The sequence below is a fragment of the Gorilla gorilla genome, chromosome 17 (genome assembly GCF_029281585.2).
Source record: "Gorilla gorilla gorilla isolate KB3781 chromosome 17, NHGRI_mGorGor1-v2.1_pri, whole genome shotgun sequence".
Taxonomy (NCBI): Eukaryota; Metazoa; Chordata; class Mammalia; order Primates; family Hominidae; genus Gorilla; species Gorilla gorilla.
The window spans coordinates 35,877,257-35,895,195 of NC_073241.2; the positions used below are offsets into that span (position 1 = coordinate 35,877,257).

Genomic DNA, 17,939 nt, shown 5'->3' on the forward strand with positions numbered 1-17,939 from the left:
CAAAGTGTTGGGGTTACAGGTGTGAGCCACCCTGTCTGGCCCAGCACTCTTAATAGATATATAAATCTTACTCTATTAATTGAACTAAGAACATCTTTATAATTTTCCAAATATCATTTATAATTATTAAATATTAAAACATATTTATTCTGCTTACCAAACTTTGCATCTCCTCAGAATGCCTAAATATTTTGCCATATGAAGGTTCCAGTGGAAGTTTCAGACAATACATTTTGATGGCAAATGGTGAATTTTCCTATTGAGAAATATGTTGATTACAAGAAATAAGAGAGACAGTAGATTTTCAAAACCTTTTCAAACTATTTCAGATGAATATTCAGAATTATTTTACTTATAGATTGCACTCTTCTAAGGCACTTACATATTCTGACAACTATGTGTTTTTGAAGCAAATTTTGACTGAATTAATAAATGACAGCACAGATCAAAATTTAAAAACTTACAAAATTCTCAATAGATTTCACAATTGTGCAAAGTCCCATGCTTTCTTTTAATATTGTATACTTATTATACTTTTAAGGGGTACTTTTTAACAGTTGATTTATTATCAAATAAACTTTCTATAATTTGACAGAACAACATAAACTATTGTTTTTCTCCTTTCTACCTAGAACATACATATGATAGTTGAGAAAGACACATATTCTGATCATGAAGAAATAAACACAAGTTAAATATGACTAAGCAGAAAGATGGAAGGACCAGGAACGGTGATGCTAACTTGGAACCACGATGCAGGCTCTAAACTCCTCTACAATCATCCTCCCTTGTGAGAAAAATACATAAGTCACTTTTAAAATAAATAGAAACCTGAACACACTTCTTAGCCGGTTTAAGTATTTTAAAAACAATGATGAATTAAACACAGAAATATGGGGAAATCTCATTACTTACCTTAAATTTTGAAATTTTCTTTACAGATCATGAGTTACTTAATGCTCTTTCACTCCTGAGTTTACATTGTAAATTAAAGTTATGTCAGCTTTAAAAAATAACCAATTAAATATAATGATCTAAATTTATACTTTAATTTTAACTAATAGTATGATCTCTTATTATTTACCTCTGATAAAGTCCAAATGTTTGTAGGCCTATAGCTCTGGTTATATGCAATGAAATATCTTTCTCATGAGTGTAGAATATCTAGATTATACTTAATGCATTTACTTTTTGAGGAAAAGGAAACCCTTAATAAAATAGCTTCAAATATTTGGTTTTAAAAAATGAGAAAACAAATACGTTACAGGACTTTTGGATTTATCACCAACGTGTGAAGGGCTCAGAAGTTGTCACTCCTGGCCTTACAATAATAATAATAATAAAAGCTATACAAATTGAAAATCAATGACTTTCCACAGTGGGAGACATATTTTATTTAGGAGGCAGCAGTCTATTTAGTTTTTGAGAGCTTAATCGAAAGATAGTTCAGGTTTTCTAGTGAACCAAAATCTAAATGCCTACCCATTGGTTTTGGTAGCCAACATCAATATCCAACTGCTCTTTCACACAACATGGCTTCAAAGGCTATGTAACTAACATCATGTCACTGCAGCTATGTCTTTTTAAAGCCAAGTACCTCTAGTGCCCCTCATTATAGTTCATATTTCAAGGTTTTCTGTTCCTGCATTAGTTTGCTGAGGATAATGGCTTTCAGCTCCATCCATGTCCCTGCAAATGACTTGATCTCATTTCCTTTTATGGTTGCATAGTATTCCATGTTGTATATGTACCACATTTTATTTACCCAGTCTATCATTGATGGGCACTTGGGTTGATTTCATGTATTAGCTATTGTGAATAGTGTTGCAGTGAACATACACATGCATGTATCTTTATAATAAAATGATTTATATTCCTTTGGGTACATACCTAGTAATGGGATTGCTGGGTCAAATGGTATTTCTGGTTCTAGGACTTCGAGGAATTGCCACAGTCTTCCACAATGGTTGAACTAATTTACATTCCTACCAACAGTGTAAAAGCATTCCTATTTCTCTGCAGCCTCAACAGTATCAGTTGTTTCTTGACTTTTTAATAATCACCATTCTGACTAGTGTGAGATGGTATCTCATTGTGGTTTTGATTTGCATTTCTCTAATGATTAGTGATGTTGAACTTTTTTTTTGCATGTTTGTTGGCCACATAAATGTCTTCTTTTGAGAAGTGCCTGTTCATGTCCTTTGCCCACTTTTTAATAGGATTGTCTGTTTTTTTCTTGTAAATTTGTTTAAGTTCCCTGTAAATTCTGGATATTAGACCTTTGTCAGATGGATAAATAGCAAATTTTTCTCCCATTCTGTAGGTTGTCTGTTCACTGTGATGATAGTTTCTTTTGCTGAGCTGAAGCTCTTTAGTTTAATTAGACTCCATTTGTTAATTTCTGCTTTTGTTGCTATTGTTTTTGGCATTTTTGTCATGAAATCTTTGCCTATGCCTATGTCCTGAATGGTATTGCCTAGATTTTCTTCTAGGGTTTTTATAGTTTTGGATTTTACACTTAAGTTTTTAACCTATCTTGAGCTAATTTTTGTATAAGGTGTAAGGAAGGGGGTCCAGTTTCAATTTTCTGCATATGGCTAAAGTTCTTCCATAGTTCTTCCAGCACCATTAATTAAATAGAAAATCCTTTCCCCATTACTTGTGTTTGTCAGTTTTGTTGAAGATCAGATGCTTGTAGCTGTGTGGTCTTATTTCTGAGTTCTCAATTCTGTTCTATTGGTCTATGAGTCTGTTTTTGCACCACCACTATGCTGTTTTGTTTACATGCTGGTTTGGTAGCCTTGTAGTGTAGTTTGAAGTATGGTAGCATGATCCCCCCAGTTTTGCTATTTTTGCTTAATATTGTCTTGGCTCTACAGACCCTTTTTTGTCCATATGAATTTTAAAACAGATTATTCTAATTCTGTCAAAAATGTCAATGTTAGTATAAGGGGAATAGCATTGAATCTATAAATTACTTTGGGTAGTATGGCCATTTTAATCATATTGGTTCTTTCTATCACTTCCCTTCTTAGCTGTATTCCTAGGTATTTTATTCTCTGTAACAATTGTGGAATTGGAGTTCTTTCATGATTTGGCTCTCTGCTTGTCTGTTGTTAGTGTGTGGGAATCCTTGTGATTTTCACGCATTGATTTTTTATCCTGAGATTTTGCTGACAATGGGGTTGAGACAATGGGGTTTTCTAGATAAAGGATCATGTCATCTGCAGAGACAATTTGGCTTCCTCTCTTCCTATTTGAATATCATTTGTTTCTTTCTCTTGCTTGATTGGTCTGGCCAGAACTTCCAATAATATGTTGAATAGGAGTGGTGAGAAAGGGCATCCTTGTCATGTGCCTCTTTTCAATGAAAATGCTCACAGCTTTTTCCCATTCAGTATGATATGGGTTGTTGGTTTGTCATAAATGGCTCTTAATATTTTGAGGTATGGTCCTTCAATATCTAGTTTATTGAGAATTTTTAAAATGAAGGGATGTTGAATTTTAACATGAAGTGTTGTTGAAAGGCCTTTTCTGCATCTATTGAGATAATTATGAGGTTTTTATCTTTAGTTCTGTTTATGTAATGGATTACATTTATTGATTTGCGTATGTTGAACCAAACTTATATCCCAGGGATGAAGCCAACTTGATTGTGGTGGATAAGCTTTTGGATGTGCTGCTGGATTTGGCTTGCCAGTATTTTATTGAGGATTTTTGCATCGATGTTCATCAGGGATATTGGCCTGAAGTTTTCTTGTTTTGTTGAATCTCTCCCAGACTTTGGTATCAGGATGATGCTGGCCTCATAACATGAATTACGGAGGAGTCTCTCCTCTTCAATCATTTGGAATAGTTTCAGAAGAAATAGCACTGGCTCCTCTTTGTACATCTGGTAGAATTCCACCATAATTCCATCTGGTCCTGGTCTTTCATTGGTTGGTAGGCTATATATTACTGCCTTAATTTCAGAACTTGTTATTGGTCTATTCAGGGATTCAACTTCTTTCTGGTTCAATCTTCGGAGGGTTTATGTGTCCAGGAATTTATCCATTTCTTCTAGATTTTCTAATTTATTTGCATACAGGTGTTTATAGTATTCTCTGATGGTTGTTTGTATTTCTGTAAACTCAGTGTTGATATCCCCTTTATCATTTTTTATTGTGTCTATTTGATCTTCTCTCTTTTCTTATTAGTCTAGCTAAAGGTCTATTTTGTTAATTTTTTTCAAAAAAACAGTTCCTGGATTTGTTGATTGTTTGAAGGGTTTTTCCTGTCTCTATCTCCTTTAGTTTTGCTCTGATCTTACTTATTTCTTGCCTTCTGCTAGCTTTGGGGTTTGTTTGTTCTCGGTTCTCTAGTTCTTTAAACTGTGATGTTAGGATGTTGATTTGAGATATTTCTGATGTGGCTATTTAGTGCTACACATTTCCATCAATGCTGTTTTAGCTGTATCCCAGAGATTCTGGGACATTGTCTCTTTGTTCTCATTAGTTTCAAATAACTTCTTGACTTCTGCCTTAATTTCATTTTTTACCCCGTAGTCATTCAGAAGCAGGATGTTACATTTCTATGTAGTTGTGCAGTTTTGAGTGAGTTTCTTAATTTTGAGTTCTAATTTGATTGTACTGTGGTCTGAGAGACTATCAAGATTTTAGTTATTTCACATTTGCAGAGGAGTGTTTTACTTCCAATTATGTGATCGATTTTAGAGTAAGTGCCATGTAGCTCCAAGATGAATGTATATTCTGTTGTTTTTGAATGGAGAGTTCTGTAGATATTTATCAGATCCACTTGATCTAGAGCTGAGTTTGAGTCCTGAATATCCTTGTTAACTTTCTGTCTTGATAATTTGTCTAATATTGACAGTGGGGTGTTAAAGTCTCCCACTATTATTATGTGAGAGTCTAAATCTCTTTGTAGGTCTCTAGGAACTTGTTTTATGAATCTGGGTCCTCTAGAATTGGGTGCATGTGTATTTAGGATAGCTACCTCTTCTTGATGAACTGAATACTTAACCATTATGTAATTCCCTTCTTTGTCTTTTTTATCTTTGTTGATTTAAAGCCTGTTTTCTCAAACACTAGAATTGCAACCCCTCCTTTTCCTGTTCTCTGTTTGCTTGGTAAATTTTCCTCTATCTCTTTATTTTGAGCCTATGTGTGTCTTTGCATATGAGATGGTTCACTTGAATACAGCACACTGGTGGGTCTTGACTATCCATTTTGCCAGTCTATGTCTTTTAATTGGGACATTCAGTCCATTTACATTTAAGGTTAATATTGTTATGTGTGAATTTGGTCCTGTCATTATGATGCTATCTGGTTATTTTGCAGACTTGTTAATGTTGTTGCTTCATAGTATTATTGGTCTGTGTAGTTTACTGTGTTTTTGTAGTGGCCGGTAATGGTTTTTCCTTTCCATATTCAGTGCTTCCTTTAGGAGCTCTTGCAAGACAGGCTAGGTTGTGATGAATTCCCTCAGTATTTGTTTTTCTGAGAAGGATTTTATTTCTCCTTTGCTCATGAAGCTTAGTTTGGCCAGATATGAAATTCTGAGCTGGAAATTATTTTCTTTAAGAGTGTTGAATATTAGCCCCCAATTTCTTCTGGCTTATAGGGTTTCTGCTGAGGAGTCCACTGTTATTCTGATGGACTTCCCTTTCTAGGTGACGTGGCCCTTAACAATTTTCCTTCATTTTGACCTTGGAGATACTGACGATTATGTGTTTTGGGTTGATCTTCTCATGGATCTTACTGATGTCCTCTGAATTTCCTGAATATGAATGTTGGCCTGTCTTGCTGGGTTGGGGAAATTCTCCTGAATGATTTCCTGAAGTATGTTTTCCAACTTGGTTTCATTCTCCCCATTTCTTTCAGGTACCCCAATCAGTTGTAGGTTTGGCCTTTTTACATAATTCCATAGTTCTCTGATTATTTTTCATTCCTTTTCAGTTTTTTTCTCTAATCTTATCTGCCTTTCTTATTTCAGCAAGATAGTCTTTGAGCTCTGAGATTCTTTCTTCTGCTTGGTCTATTCAGTTATTTATGTTTGTGGTTGCATTGTGAAGTTCTCTTGTGTGCTTTTCAGGTCCATCAGGTCATTTATGTTCCTCTATAAACTGGTTATTCTGGTTTACAGTTCCTATAATGTTTTCATAGTTATTAGCTTCTTTGAATTGTTTTAGAATATACTTTAGCTCAGCAAAATTTGTTATTACCCACCTTCTGAAGAATACTTCTGTCAGTTCATCCATCTCAAGCCTCTACCCAGTTCTGTGCCCTTGCTGGAGAGGTGTTGCAATCATTTGGAGGAGAAGAGGCACTCTGGCTTTTTGAGTTTTGAGCATTTTTGCATTGATTCTTTCTCATCTTCATGAGCTTATTTATCTTTGATCTTTGAGGCTGCTGATCTTTGGAAGGGGTTTTTGTGGGGTCATTTTTGTGGATGTTTTTGTTGTTGTTGTTTTCTGTTTGTTTGTTTCTCTTTCAACAGTCAGACCCCTCTTCCTTAGGGCTGCTGCAGTTTGCTGGGGGTCCACTCCAGACCCTATTCACTTGGTCCCTCCCCTACCTGGAGGTGTCACCAGTGGAGGCTGGAGAACAGCAAGGATGGCTGCCTGCTCCTTCCTCTGTGAGCTCCATCCCAGAGGGGCACTGATGTGATGCCAGCAGGAACACTCCTGTATAAGGTGCCTGGAGACCCCTGTTGGTGGTCTCAATCAGTTAGGGAGTATGTACAGGATCAGGGACCACTTAACAAAGCACTCTGGCTGCCCCTTGGCAGAGAGGGTGCACTGCACTGGAGGGAATCTCCCTTGTCCAGAATGTCCAGACCCTTCAGAGCCAGCAGGCAAGAAAGACTAAGTCTGCTGAACCACAGAGACTGTGGCTGCCCCTCCCCACAGGAGTTCTGCCCAGGAAGATCACAGTTCTGTCCATAAACCTCTGGCTGGAGTTGGTGAAATTCCCACAAGGGGGCCCCACCCAATGAGTAGTGATGGATCCAGGTTCCGCCTAAAAAAGCAGTCTGGCCATGATCTGCCACAACTGCTGTGCTCCCGGTCTAAACCTCCATCTCCCCAGCACCACCTGGGTAAAACAGCCAACTGAAGCCACAGTGATAGCAACCACCCCTTCCCCTGGGAACTCAGTCATCTTAGACAGTCTCCAGTCTGCTGTCACTGGCCACAGCCTAAGCGGTGATGAGAGTCTGCACAATTCTGTTCTTGGCACCCAAGGCCCTGGTGGTGTGGGCTCACAAGGGGATCTCTTGATCTGTGAGTTGCACAGATCCATGGAAAAAGCATGGCTCCTCAGGAAAGGTAGCACAATCACTCACGGCCTCCCTTGACTGGGGGTGGGAGTGCCCCTTGCCCCATGCAGCTCCCAAGTGAGGCATTGCTCCACCCTGCTTTTCCTTGCTCCCTGTGGATCACGCCAATCACCTTGTCAGTCCCAGTGAGAGAACTTGGATACCTCAGATGAAGGTGCAGAATTCACTCGCCATTTTTGTTCTTCTAGATAGGAGTCACAGACCACAGCTGCTTCTAATTGGCCATCTTGGCACCTCCTCATTTAACCTTCTTTTCTCATCTAAAGGGGATAAAGGATGAAACTGTCCCAAAGAAAAGTTTATAAACCAATTAAGGGAGAAAATAAAATTCAACTAGGCTTGCAGAATAATCAGTGGCATTCATGAAATCCACTTCCCAATTTGGCCTACTTCCTTGTAGCTAGTTACTGCTTACTCCCCCAAGATAGTGTAGCCCTTGTTACAAGACTGTGTTCCTTTTCTTTTCTATAGATAAGATCTAAGGCACGTGAGATGATATGCTTTCTGTTTGAGTTTCTTGTTTATGTTACGCATACTGATAAAATCGTTGATGCCAGTTGATCTGAAGGTCCCAGCAAGGAGCCGGCTCATGGAAGAATGCAGTTTTCACATCGTGATGATTTAATCTTCCTTGACCTGACCAACTGACAACCCCAATTCTCCAGACCCTCACCTGCCACAATCCCCTTAAAAACCCTGGCCCAGAACCCCTCAAGCAGACAGATTTGAAGCTTGAGGATTCCTTTATCTCTTTGCCCAATGGCATTGTGATTATTAAACTCTTTTTCTGCTGCAAATTATGATGTCTCAGTGTATTGGTCTATTGCTGCTCAGTGGGCATATGAATCTGGCAGTCCTGTAATAGGGACAAAAGATAAACTACTGGCAAAACACTCGTAAAAGTCATAACCTAAGACATAGGCCCACTGAAAGGCAGATATTCAATCGAGCACTATAGAACATATTTCTCTGCTCATACCATAAAATTTAAACCAACATGACTCCAATATAAGGAGACAGACAAAAGAACTACAAGAAACAGACACTGTTTGAAGATGAGTACTTAAGGAAACCCAAAGTTAAGGGAGGAGACAAAAACAAGGACACTAGAAGAATTTGAAACCTTCAGAAACTTGAGCTATAACAAATATTAAATGCAGTTCAACTCCAAGACAGATTAACATATATCCTCAATTAACTTTATCTCAGTATCAATTTATCTCAGCATCAATTTATCTCAATATCTATTATGGATACCACATGTCTGGCTCTCAACAATGGCAACAAAATTACAAAACATGGTAAAAGGCAAGAAAAAAATTAACAATCTGAGGAGACAGGATGATCATCAGAACAAGACTCAGTGATGATGATGCATATTTCGGAAATAGCAATCAAGAAATTTTACATAACTGTGATTAAGATGTTAAGGACACTAGTGGAAAATGTAGAAAATATTCAATAAATTTTTCTACTAGTGGAAAATAGAAAATATTCAATAAAAGATGATTAGTATAAGCAGAGAAATGAAAATTCTAACAAAGAACCAAAAGAAAAGGCTAGAAATTAAAATAACGCCAATAGATTTTTTTAAAATGCTTTCAATGGTTTCATTAGTAGACCAGACATGTTTGGGGAAAGAATTGGTGAAACTAAAGATAGGTCAAAAATACATTTTAAAACAAAGTGCCAAGAAAAATAAAAAGTGAAGGACATCAAAGACCCGCTGGGCAGTTTCTAAAGTTGTACAAAATGGGAAACTGGAATAGCAGAAAGACGAGAAAGACAGCAATGAGGAGAATCTATCTAAATGAGTAATGGTCAAGAAATTTTAAAGCATAATGACATGAAACAAACGACCGGTCCAGGAAGCTCAGAGAATATAATTCATGACAAACAACAAAAATACAGCACCAGACACAGCATTTCCTATATGTAGAATAAAAGAAAATAAAATAAATCAATAAATAGACAGAAAATCTTGACAGAATCTGGAATGAAAACTACATTCCTTGTAGAGAAAAAAGAGCAAGGATTTCGCCCACTTCCAGTAAGAAACCAGGCAAGAAAGGAGAGAGTTGCGGGAAATGTTTAAAGTGTTAAAGGAATAAATGCACCAACTTAGAATTCTACATCTAGCAAAATCATACTTCAAAAGCAGAGGGGAAATCAGAATTTACCAGACAATAAAACACTAACGGAATATATTGCCAGAAAACTTTCCTGCAAATGTGTTAAAAGAGGTTATTCACGGAGAAGAAGAGTGATATAGATCAGCAACCTGTATTTATAATAAGAAAGCAAGTATGTTGAAAAAGGAAAAAAAAGTTTTTTCTTATTGTAAATCTATTTAAACTACATGTTTGTTTAAAGTAATATTAGTAAATGTTTTGGGCAATTACAGCAAGTGGGTAAGTGAAATGCCTGATGGTTATGTTACAAAAGATATGAAGGATGAACTGAGACTATTCTATTAACGTGTCCAGAATTGGTGGGTTCTTGGCCTCATTGACTTCAAGAATGAAGCTGCAGACCCTAGTGGTGAGTGTTACAGTTCTTAAAGATGGTGTGTCCGGAGTTTGTTCTTTCTGATGTTCGGACGTGTTCACAGTTTCTTCCTTCTGGTGGGTTTGTGGTCTCACTGGCTTCAGGAGTGAAGCTGCTGACCTTCGCAGTGAGTGTTACAGCTCTTAAGGCAGCACGTCTGGAGTTATTCATTCCTCTCCGTGGGTTCCTGGTCTCACTGGCCTCAGGAGTGAAGCTGCAGACCTTCCCGGTGGTTGTCACAGCTCATAAAGGCAGTGTGGACCCAAAGAGTGTGCAGCAAGATTTACTGCAAACAGCGAAAACACAAACTTTCCACACCACGTAGACGGACGAAACCCGATTATCACTGCCCCTTGTGGCAGCCTGCTTTTATTCCCTCACCTGACCCCACCCACATCCTGCTGATTGGTCCATTTTGCAGAGAGCTGATTGGCCTGTTTTGACAGGGTGCTGATTGGTGCGTTTACAAACCTTGAGCTAGACACAGAGTGCTGATTGGCGCATATACAATCCTCCAGCTAGACACAAAAGTTCTCCAAGACCCCACCTGACTGGGGAGCCCAGCTGGCTTGCCTAGCGGATCCCGCGCTGGGGCCGCTGGGGGAGCTGCCCGCCAGTCCCACGCCAGGCGCCTGCACTACTCAGCCCTTGGGTGGTTGATGGGACCAGGCGCCGTGAAGCAGAGGGCAGTGCCGTTGGGGAGACTCCTGCCGGCCGCTGGGGAGCCCACAGGGGATGGTGCGGGCCGGGAAAGGCTCGGGTATGGCGGGCTGCAGGTCCCGAGCCCTGCCCCACAGCGAGGCAGCTGCGGCCTGGCAAGAATTCGAGCCTAGAGTGGGCGGGCCGGCAGTGATGCGGCACTCGGCGCATACTCCACAGCGGCTGGCCCTGGGTGCTAAGCCCCTCACTGCCCAGGGCCTGTGGTGCCAGCCTGACCGCTCTGAGTGCAGGGCCGCTCTGCGTGTGCTGCGCGCAGCCTCAGTTCCCGCCTGTGCCTCTCCCTCCACACCTCCCCGCAGGCAGAGGGAGCAGGCTCCAGCCTTGGCCAGCCCACAGACGGGCTCCCACAGTGCAGCGGTGGGGCGAAGGGCTCCTCAAGCGCGGCCAGAGTGGACGTCCAGGCCGAGGAGACACGGAGAGCGAGCAAGGGCTGCCAGCACGCTGTCACTTCTTATTAAGGTACCTGCACTATATGTGAACTGGTGGAGTGCTATTTGAAGGTGATCTTAGATTAGTAACAAATGTGTATTGGATACTCTGGGGGAACCACTAGAATAGTTGAAAAAGAAAGTATGCTTTACATGTAATGAGTGACATTAGGTTTGATAATGGATTTTTAGATATAATATTAATACGAAAAGTTCTAGCTACAAAAGAAAAAATGATGTTAGAGTTTGTTAAATTTAAAATGGAATTTTCTGCTCTGTGAAAGACTCCAGAGAGTTAAAAGACAAGCCACAAACTAGAAGAAAATATCTGTAAACCATATATCTAATAAAGTATTGGTATCTTAACATACAAATAACTCTGAAAACTGAATAATAAGAAAGGAAACAAGCCAATTACAAATGTGCATAGAATCTGAAAAGACACCTCACCCCTGCCCCCGAAATACCCATGGCAACTGGCATATAAAAATATGCTCAACAATATTTTTTTCTTTAGAGAAACACAAATTAAAACAATTGTGATACTACCACACATTAGTTAGAATGGCTTAAATCCATGAACCGAAGTATTACAAATTCTGGTGAAAATGTAGAGCAATAGTAGCTGTTTGCTGAAGGGAATTTTAAAAATGGTACTGCACACTGGAAGACAGATTGGCAGTTTCTTACAAATCTAAATATCGTCTCACCACGCACTTCAGCTATCATTCTTCTAGGTATTTATCCCAATGATGTGACAATTTATATCACATAAAAATGTGAGTGTTTATCAGAGCTCTTTTTTATAATTATCAAAAATGGACAGCAACCTACATGGCCTTAAACCTTAAATAAGTGAATTGATGTACTGGTACATCCAGAAAAAAGAAATAAATATAAATCTACAGGAATAAATACATGAATATTCAATATTTATTGCTCTGTGAAAGAAATTAGTCAGCAAATGCCTCGTATTATATATTGCTAAGTATATGACATGGTAAAAAAGGCAAAACAATATAGTATAAAAGATTAGTGCTTCCAGAGGTGAGGGGAGAGGAAGTAGGGTTAAATATGTGAAACATGAAAACAAATTTTTTACTGTACTGAAACTATTTTATGTGATATTGTAATGGTGGACATAACATTATGCATTTCTCAAAATCCATAAGAGTTTTTGAGCTTGAGGAGGAAACATTAATTTACATAACTTTAAAAAAAACTATCCTTTAGGAAGTAGAGGGATTGCAAGATGGAATGCAGAGTGTGACAAAATATTATAACTATTGAAAACATATGAAACAACCTCACTGAGATAGGTGGGAAAAATGCGTTGAAATAAGTAACTTCAGAAATGAGAGGAGACTGTAAAATTAAAGGTGAAAGGAAGTGTATACAAGCACAGTGCTCCAGTTAATAAAAGTTGTTTCTCATGGAGGTATGGCGTAACATTTCTGACATCACTCTATATGTACACTGTGAATGAACAATTAGGAAAGTGAGTGATGAATGGTGGCTGGGAACAAGTAGAGGGTTATTCTTGATATTCTCCTCAAATTTCTTTAGTTAATTAGTAAATGAATTAGCAAGTCCCTAATGGCCTTTAGAGTCTGCTGAAGGAGATGAATAAACAGCTGACTATTAATAGCATAATATAATATGGTGTTTAATATAAACAAAGGGCTATGTGAGTGTGGACCAAGAGACTATTATTTTCACCTTTTATCTAAAACCTTGAAAAAGTTGGCACTTCTACCTTACCTTAGATAGTAAGCAAGAGTTAGATAAGTTGAAATGACACATTTTTCATGCAGAAAATATTACACATGAAGGCATGGAGGTTCAAAATTTCCAGGTTATAGGGAAATTGCAGGTTGCTGAAAAATGCAGGTTGCTGAAAGGAATGCAGTATGATGCAAGATATTTGATGTTGGGCAAAAATAATTTTAACTTCTGTTATACAGTCTGTGGAGAATGGGCAACATTGAGGGGTAACAGAAGCCTTTGTTACCCCATCTTTGAAAAATAAATAATAATAATTATCCCATTTAGATATTAAAGATTAAATAGGTTAGTGAATTCAAAGTATGCCATATAAATTCTGGCAAATAATATGTTCAAAATAAATTGTAACTTTGATTATTAAAACATATGTGTACACACACGTACATATATATGTATGTGTATATGTGTGTGTATGTGTGTGTGTATAACAGAATTGTATATCATAGTTGAAGTAAAAGAATGGGAAGAAAAAATACTTTAATGGGCCTCCAAATAGGACCAGACTATATACATATAGTCTTGCATGTATATATATATATATATATATATATATATATATATATATGCACACACACACACATAAACAAAATGTATCGATACACACACACACACACACACACATATTCTCAGTACATGGGGATAATCAGAAAGATGGCTACAAAAATGCAACCCTCTTAGTTTTATATAACCCTTTATAAATATATAAAACTAAGAGAAGAAAGAATGCCTTCTGAAGCACTGTAAACTAACCTAAGGGGGGTAAAGTCAGAGGATTTTACTATGTTGGGACTGAATTTATTAACATAGCTATAGAAAGAGTCTGTCAATGAAAGGAGAATTAGTTGCCTATGGAAACTGAACTACAGATGAATCTTTAAGGCATAAATCTCTTTTCCACCTAAGTGGAAGTCCAATTCCTGAGGTAGGAAGTCTGGGCAAGTGAAATTGCCAATTAAGTTCGTAAGCCTTCCTACAATAAAAATAAATGCATGTGCACATTTATATTAGCTTGATGGTGTTAAATATTCTAATCATTGAACTTTATTTTTCTGATCTAATACATACCCAGCTATCATGTGACTACATTTTGTTTTCCCATACAGGTGTTCGTTTGGGTGGAAAGTATGTACTGTTTATGCTGAAGTAAGAATTTTATTTTATATAACATAGTTCTTGTTATAAATTAATAAACTAACATTCTGATTGTTTATAGTCATTGTGTGTTGAATCGGGTCTCCAAAATGAAATACTAATCCCAATACTTGTGAATGTGACCTTATTTGGAAATAGGTTATTGCAGATGTTATTTTGAAACAGGGTCATATTGAAATGGGATGGGCCCTAATTCAATGAGTGGTTTCTTTATAAAGAAATAAAATATGGACATAGAGAGACATAAAGAAATATAGGGAAGAAGGCCATGTAATGACGGAGGCAGACAGTGGGGTGATGCATGCACAAGTCAAGGAACACCAAAAATTGCTGGCAACCACCAGAAACTAGAAGACACACGTGGAACAGAGTTTAAGTCAGAAATTTTCAGAAGGAACCAATCTTTCCAACACCTTGATTTCAGGCTTCTAGCTTACAGAGCTGTGAGACAATAAATGTTTGTTTTTTTTTAAGCCACCTATATTGTGATACTTTGTTATGGCAGCCCTAGAAAGCTAATACAATAGTCAAAAGGAAATAAATTATCTCCCTGTAGCCTAAAACTTTAAAATAATTTTTTTCCCGGAGGCCTTTTCTTTGATTTGTTGGTTTTGGTTTCTATACAATAGATCAAACATCTTCACTAATAGTTTTCTTAGACATTATTTTTGGAAACATTTTTAAAGGACTCATGGAAATCTATAATCTATGCTGATTGACTACTTCCATGTAAAGAATTTGATATTTTTCATAGTTACTACTGGCTGTTGCTGTGCTATTCCTAATTGTCTTGAATGTTGCATATGTAGCATGAAATCCCAATTTTTATTGAAGTAGGATATATATATATATAACTCTTCTATGGTTGTCTTCAAGCTGGAGCCTATTTGTTAGCACTGCAGGGCATCGTGTGTGTGTGTGTGTGTGTGTGTGTGTGTGTGTGTGTGTGTGTGTGTGTGTGTGTGTGTTGTAGAAGCTACTATATGAGAAATGTGGAGATACGCCCTTAGTTCAATTCTTTAGCTGCTAACTAATTTAGAGTTCTTACTGTTGTTTTAGTCAGGAAATAATGAAATACATCATCAATAAAAAGTTAAAGGAACAAGGTGAATCAGTCCAATGGGAGAATCTAAATCTTCCCAGGGATCTGTCCAAATCCATAAAAAGAGTACCAGTTGATAGGTAACAGCAGGGGATTAAAGACTGAAGCAGTTTGCTGCAGGCTATGAATGACCTGATCCCTTAATCCATCTGTCTTTTTATATGAGAATGTTATGCTAATTAGCTGAGTAAATTGTTTCCTGATGATATTAATTTTGTGCCTTTTTGTTATTCTAGGCTTTGACTTTCACTGTGATAAAAATATACGAAGGGGCATTTTCAATTTAGATGGTTCCTATCCTGATAAATTCCAACACAGCAATGTTGTGGGGGAAACATGTATAAATAGCAAACTTAATCAATCCCGAGGATAGACATAGATGACTTTAGCTTCCTGTATAATCGTTCCCTTTAGCTTCTAAAGCATTACATTAACACACTTGAAACGTTAAAACATAATTCAAGGAAAATTTTAGGAAATGCAATTTTCATTGCCTCATTTTCTTTGGAGAAAATCAAGACTTGAATTCATTAACATGGAGGAAGTAATGGAACAGATAGTCGTGATGTGAAATCTTATTAGTAAACAAGAGCTGCATCTGAAAAAATATTGTCATTAAAAGCTATGTAGTAGTTAATTGAGTTTGATATGAAATTTAGTGCTGGAAAGTTAATGACTAATGCAGCTATTTCACAGAGCTTGGTTACTGCAGGCTCCATAATGATCTCCTTCTGCTTTGGAGCAACAATGAAATTAACCTCTCTTTTGTCCTGCAGGTGTTGTGTTCTGATAATGCATATCCTTTACAAGTTTGGGTAAATTATTTGCTTTGCATATAAATTAACTCCAAAGCTGAATCAACATTAGAATAATAAAAATGTAGAGAATATTTTTATTCCAAGGAAGCAAAGATTTATAGCAAAATATGTCCAAATCCTAGATGCAATTTCAGGAGGATAGATTTAAAAATATTTATCATACTCCAAAAAGAAAAAGGAGAAAGAAAAAAGGAAAAATACATACAATTGAGAGAAAGGAGGAATGGTTTTGGAAAATACAATATTATATTATTATTGTTACATTAGGGAGAAAATAATTGAGAATCGATACATTTGTTTTTCAGTATAAAAACAAAAAGATGGCACTTATTTAACAATTCTTAAGTGATGTCTTCTGAGCTCCACTTTATTGGGTATGTATTGTTCCTAAGCTAAAATCTAATTTCAAAATATTACGTATTACAGGTGTAGTGTTGTCTCAGTCTGTGTTGTGTTGCTGTAACAACACCTGAGACTGGGTAATTTATAAATAAAAAAAGGTTTATTTAGCTTATGGTTCTGGTGGCTGGAAAGTCCAAGACTATGGCATTGGCATCTGTTGAGCTTCTGATGAGAGCCACATGCTATGTCACAGCAAGGCAGAGAAACAAAATGGAAATCAGGCAAAACATTGTTTTATAAAGAGGCAACTTTCTTTAGAATGACCGGCTCTTATGAGAACAAATCCATTATCATGAAAAATAACCCAGTTTCACCAGAAAGTTATTAATTTGTCTTAATGACCTAATCACCTCTTCAAAGCAAGATCTCCTAACACCTTACATGGGAAATTAAATTTTGACATGAATTTTGGAGAGAATAATGCATGTCCAAACTATAGCAAGGGTAAAGACCCCAAATTTACTTAGACGTGGGGATTAATAATCATGAGTCATTGCCAATAAAAGTTTTCTTTCTTTTGCACTTCCAAAGAATTTTTTCACCACCTATTTTCCTCTCTGTTTTTCTTTCTCTAGTATTTCTTTCTCTAAAAATTTGTGCTTGTGTAAGTAATTTGCAAATGCAACTTTTTTCTTCTTTGAAATGATAGCTAAATTCAAATTACTTTTATCTTATTCAAAATTCAGAGAAAAATTCAGAAGTGACCTATTAGTTGTTTGAGAATGTGCTATACTACATCAGGTGCACAAGTTCCTGTGAATAAGAAGCAAAAAAGCTAGCACTTTCCCTACTTCTGTTTTTAAAGAATAAGCTTATGAATGGATATTGAGGAAAAAAACTACTGGTAATATTTAAATGGTAAAATGGGTATGGTAAAATAATATTATGAGCATTTTTTCAAGTAATACATTTTGAACTTTAAGTTTTCTTCTGTTAATTTTATCTGTTTATAGGAATAATCCTGTTTTGTTCACTTCAGTATATTCACTATTCCTTTCCCTTACAGTCAAGCATTGGACATGGCCTTGATATGGCTGGTGATTACCCACAGGGCTCAATGTTCATCTTTTGTTTCTAAATTCCAAAAGCAAAGTTGATTCTAAAGGATGATAATAATCATTAATAATTCATAGAATACCCATCTCCAAAACAGAATCAGGAATGCTATAGAGAATAGTAAGCACACATTAAACCAACTGGGCACTGTGCCCAGAAAATCAGCCAAGTACACACAATAGGCAAGAAGAGAGCTTGCACGTGTGTGAGGAGAAATAAGAAAGGGAAAGCAATTCATAAAAGACTTCCAAACAGAACAACAAGGGAGTCAACGGATTTTCAAACTTTCACAGAAAACACAAATATTTTGAAGTCATTTCTGCTGGGTCTACTAACTGTCTTACAGTGTATGATAGCCATGAACCCCAATGGAAGAAGTAGAAGCAAATTGAGTATATTCTAAAATATTCAAAATTTGTAGGCATATTAAGTTTTAGGTTTTACAAGCTTCCAAGTGGTGAATTACAAGACCACAATATAGGTGTAGGTTTATGGGCTTTTTTATTTGTGATGATGACTTAAACCAGCCTTCTTTTTTCTATATGATTTGTTGAAATTAAAGCACTGTACATGTGATTATGACAAGGAACAAGG

At 37.0% G+C, this 17,939-nt stretch overlaps 1 long non-coding RNA gene across 1 annotated transcript; it reads left to right on the plus strand.

Moving 5' to 3' along the window:
- The first annotated feature begins 6,570 nt into the window (after positions 1-6,570).
- LOC129528184 (uncharacterized) lies at positions 6,571-8,132 on the plus strand. Its single transcript, XR_008673405.1, has 2 exons — positions 6,571-6,691; positions 7,807-8,132. It is a non-coding gene; the product is annotated as an uncharacterized lncRNA (long non-coding RNA).
- Positions 8,133-17,939: the final 9,807 nt, after the last annotated feature.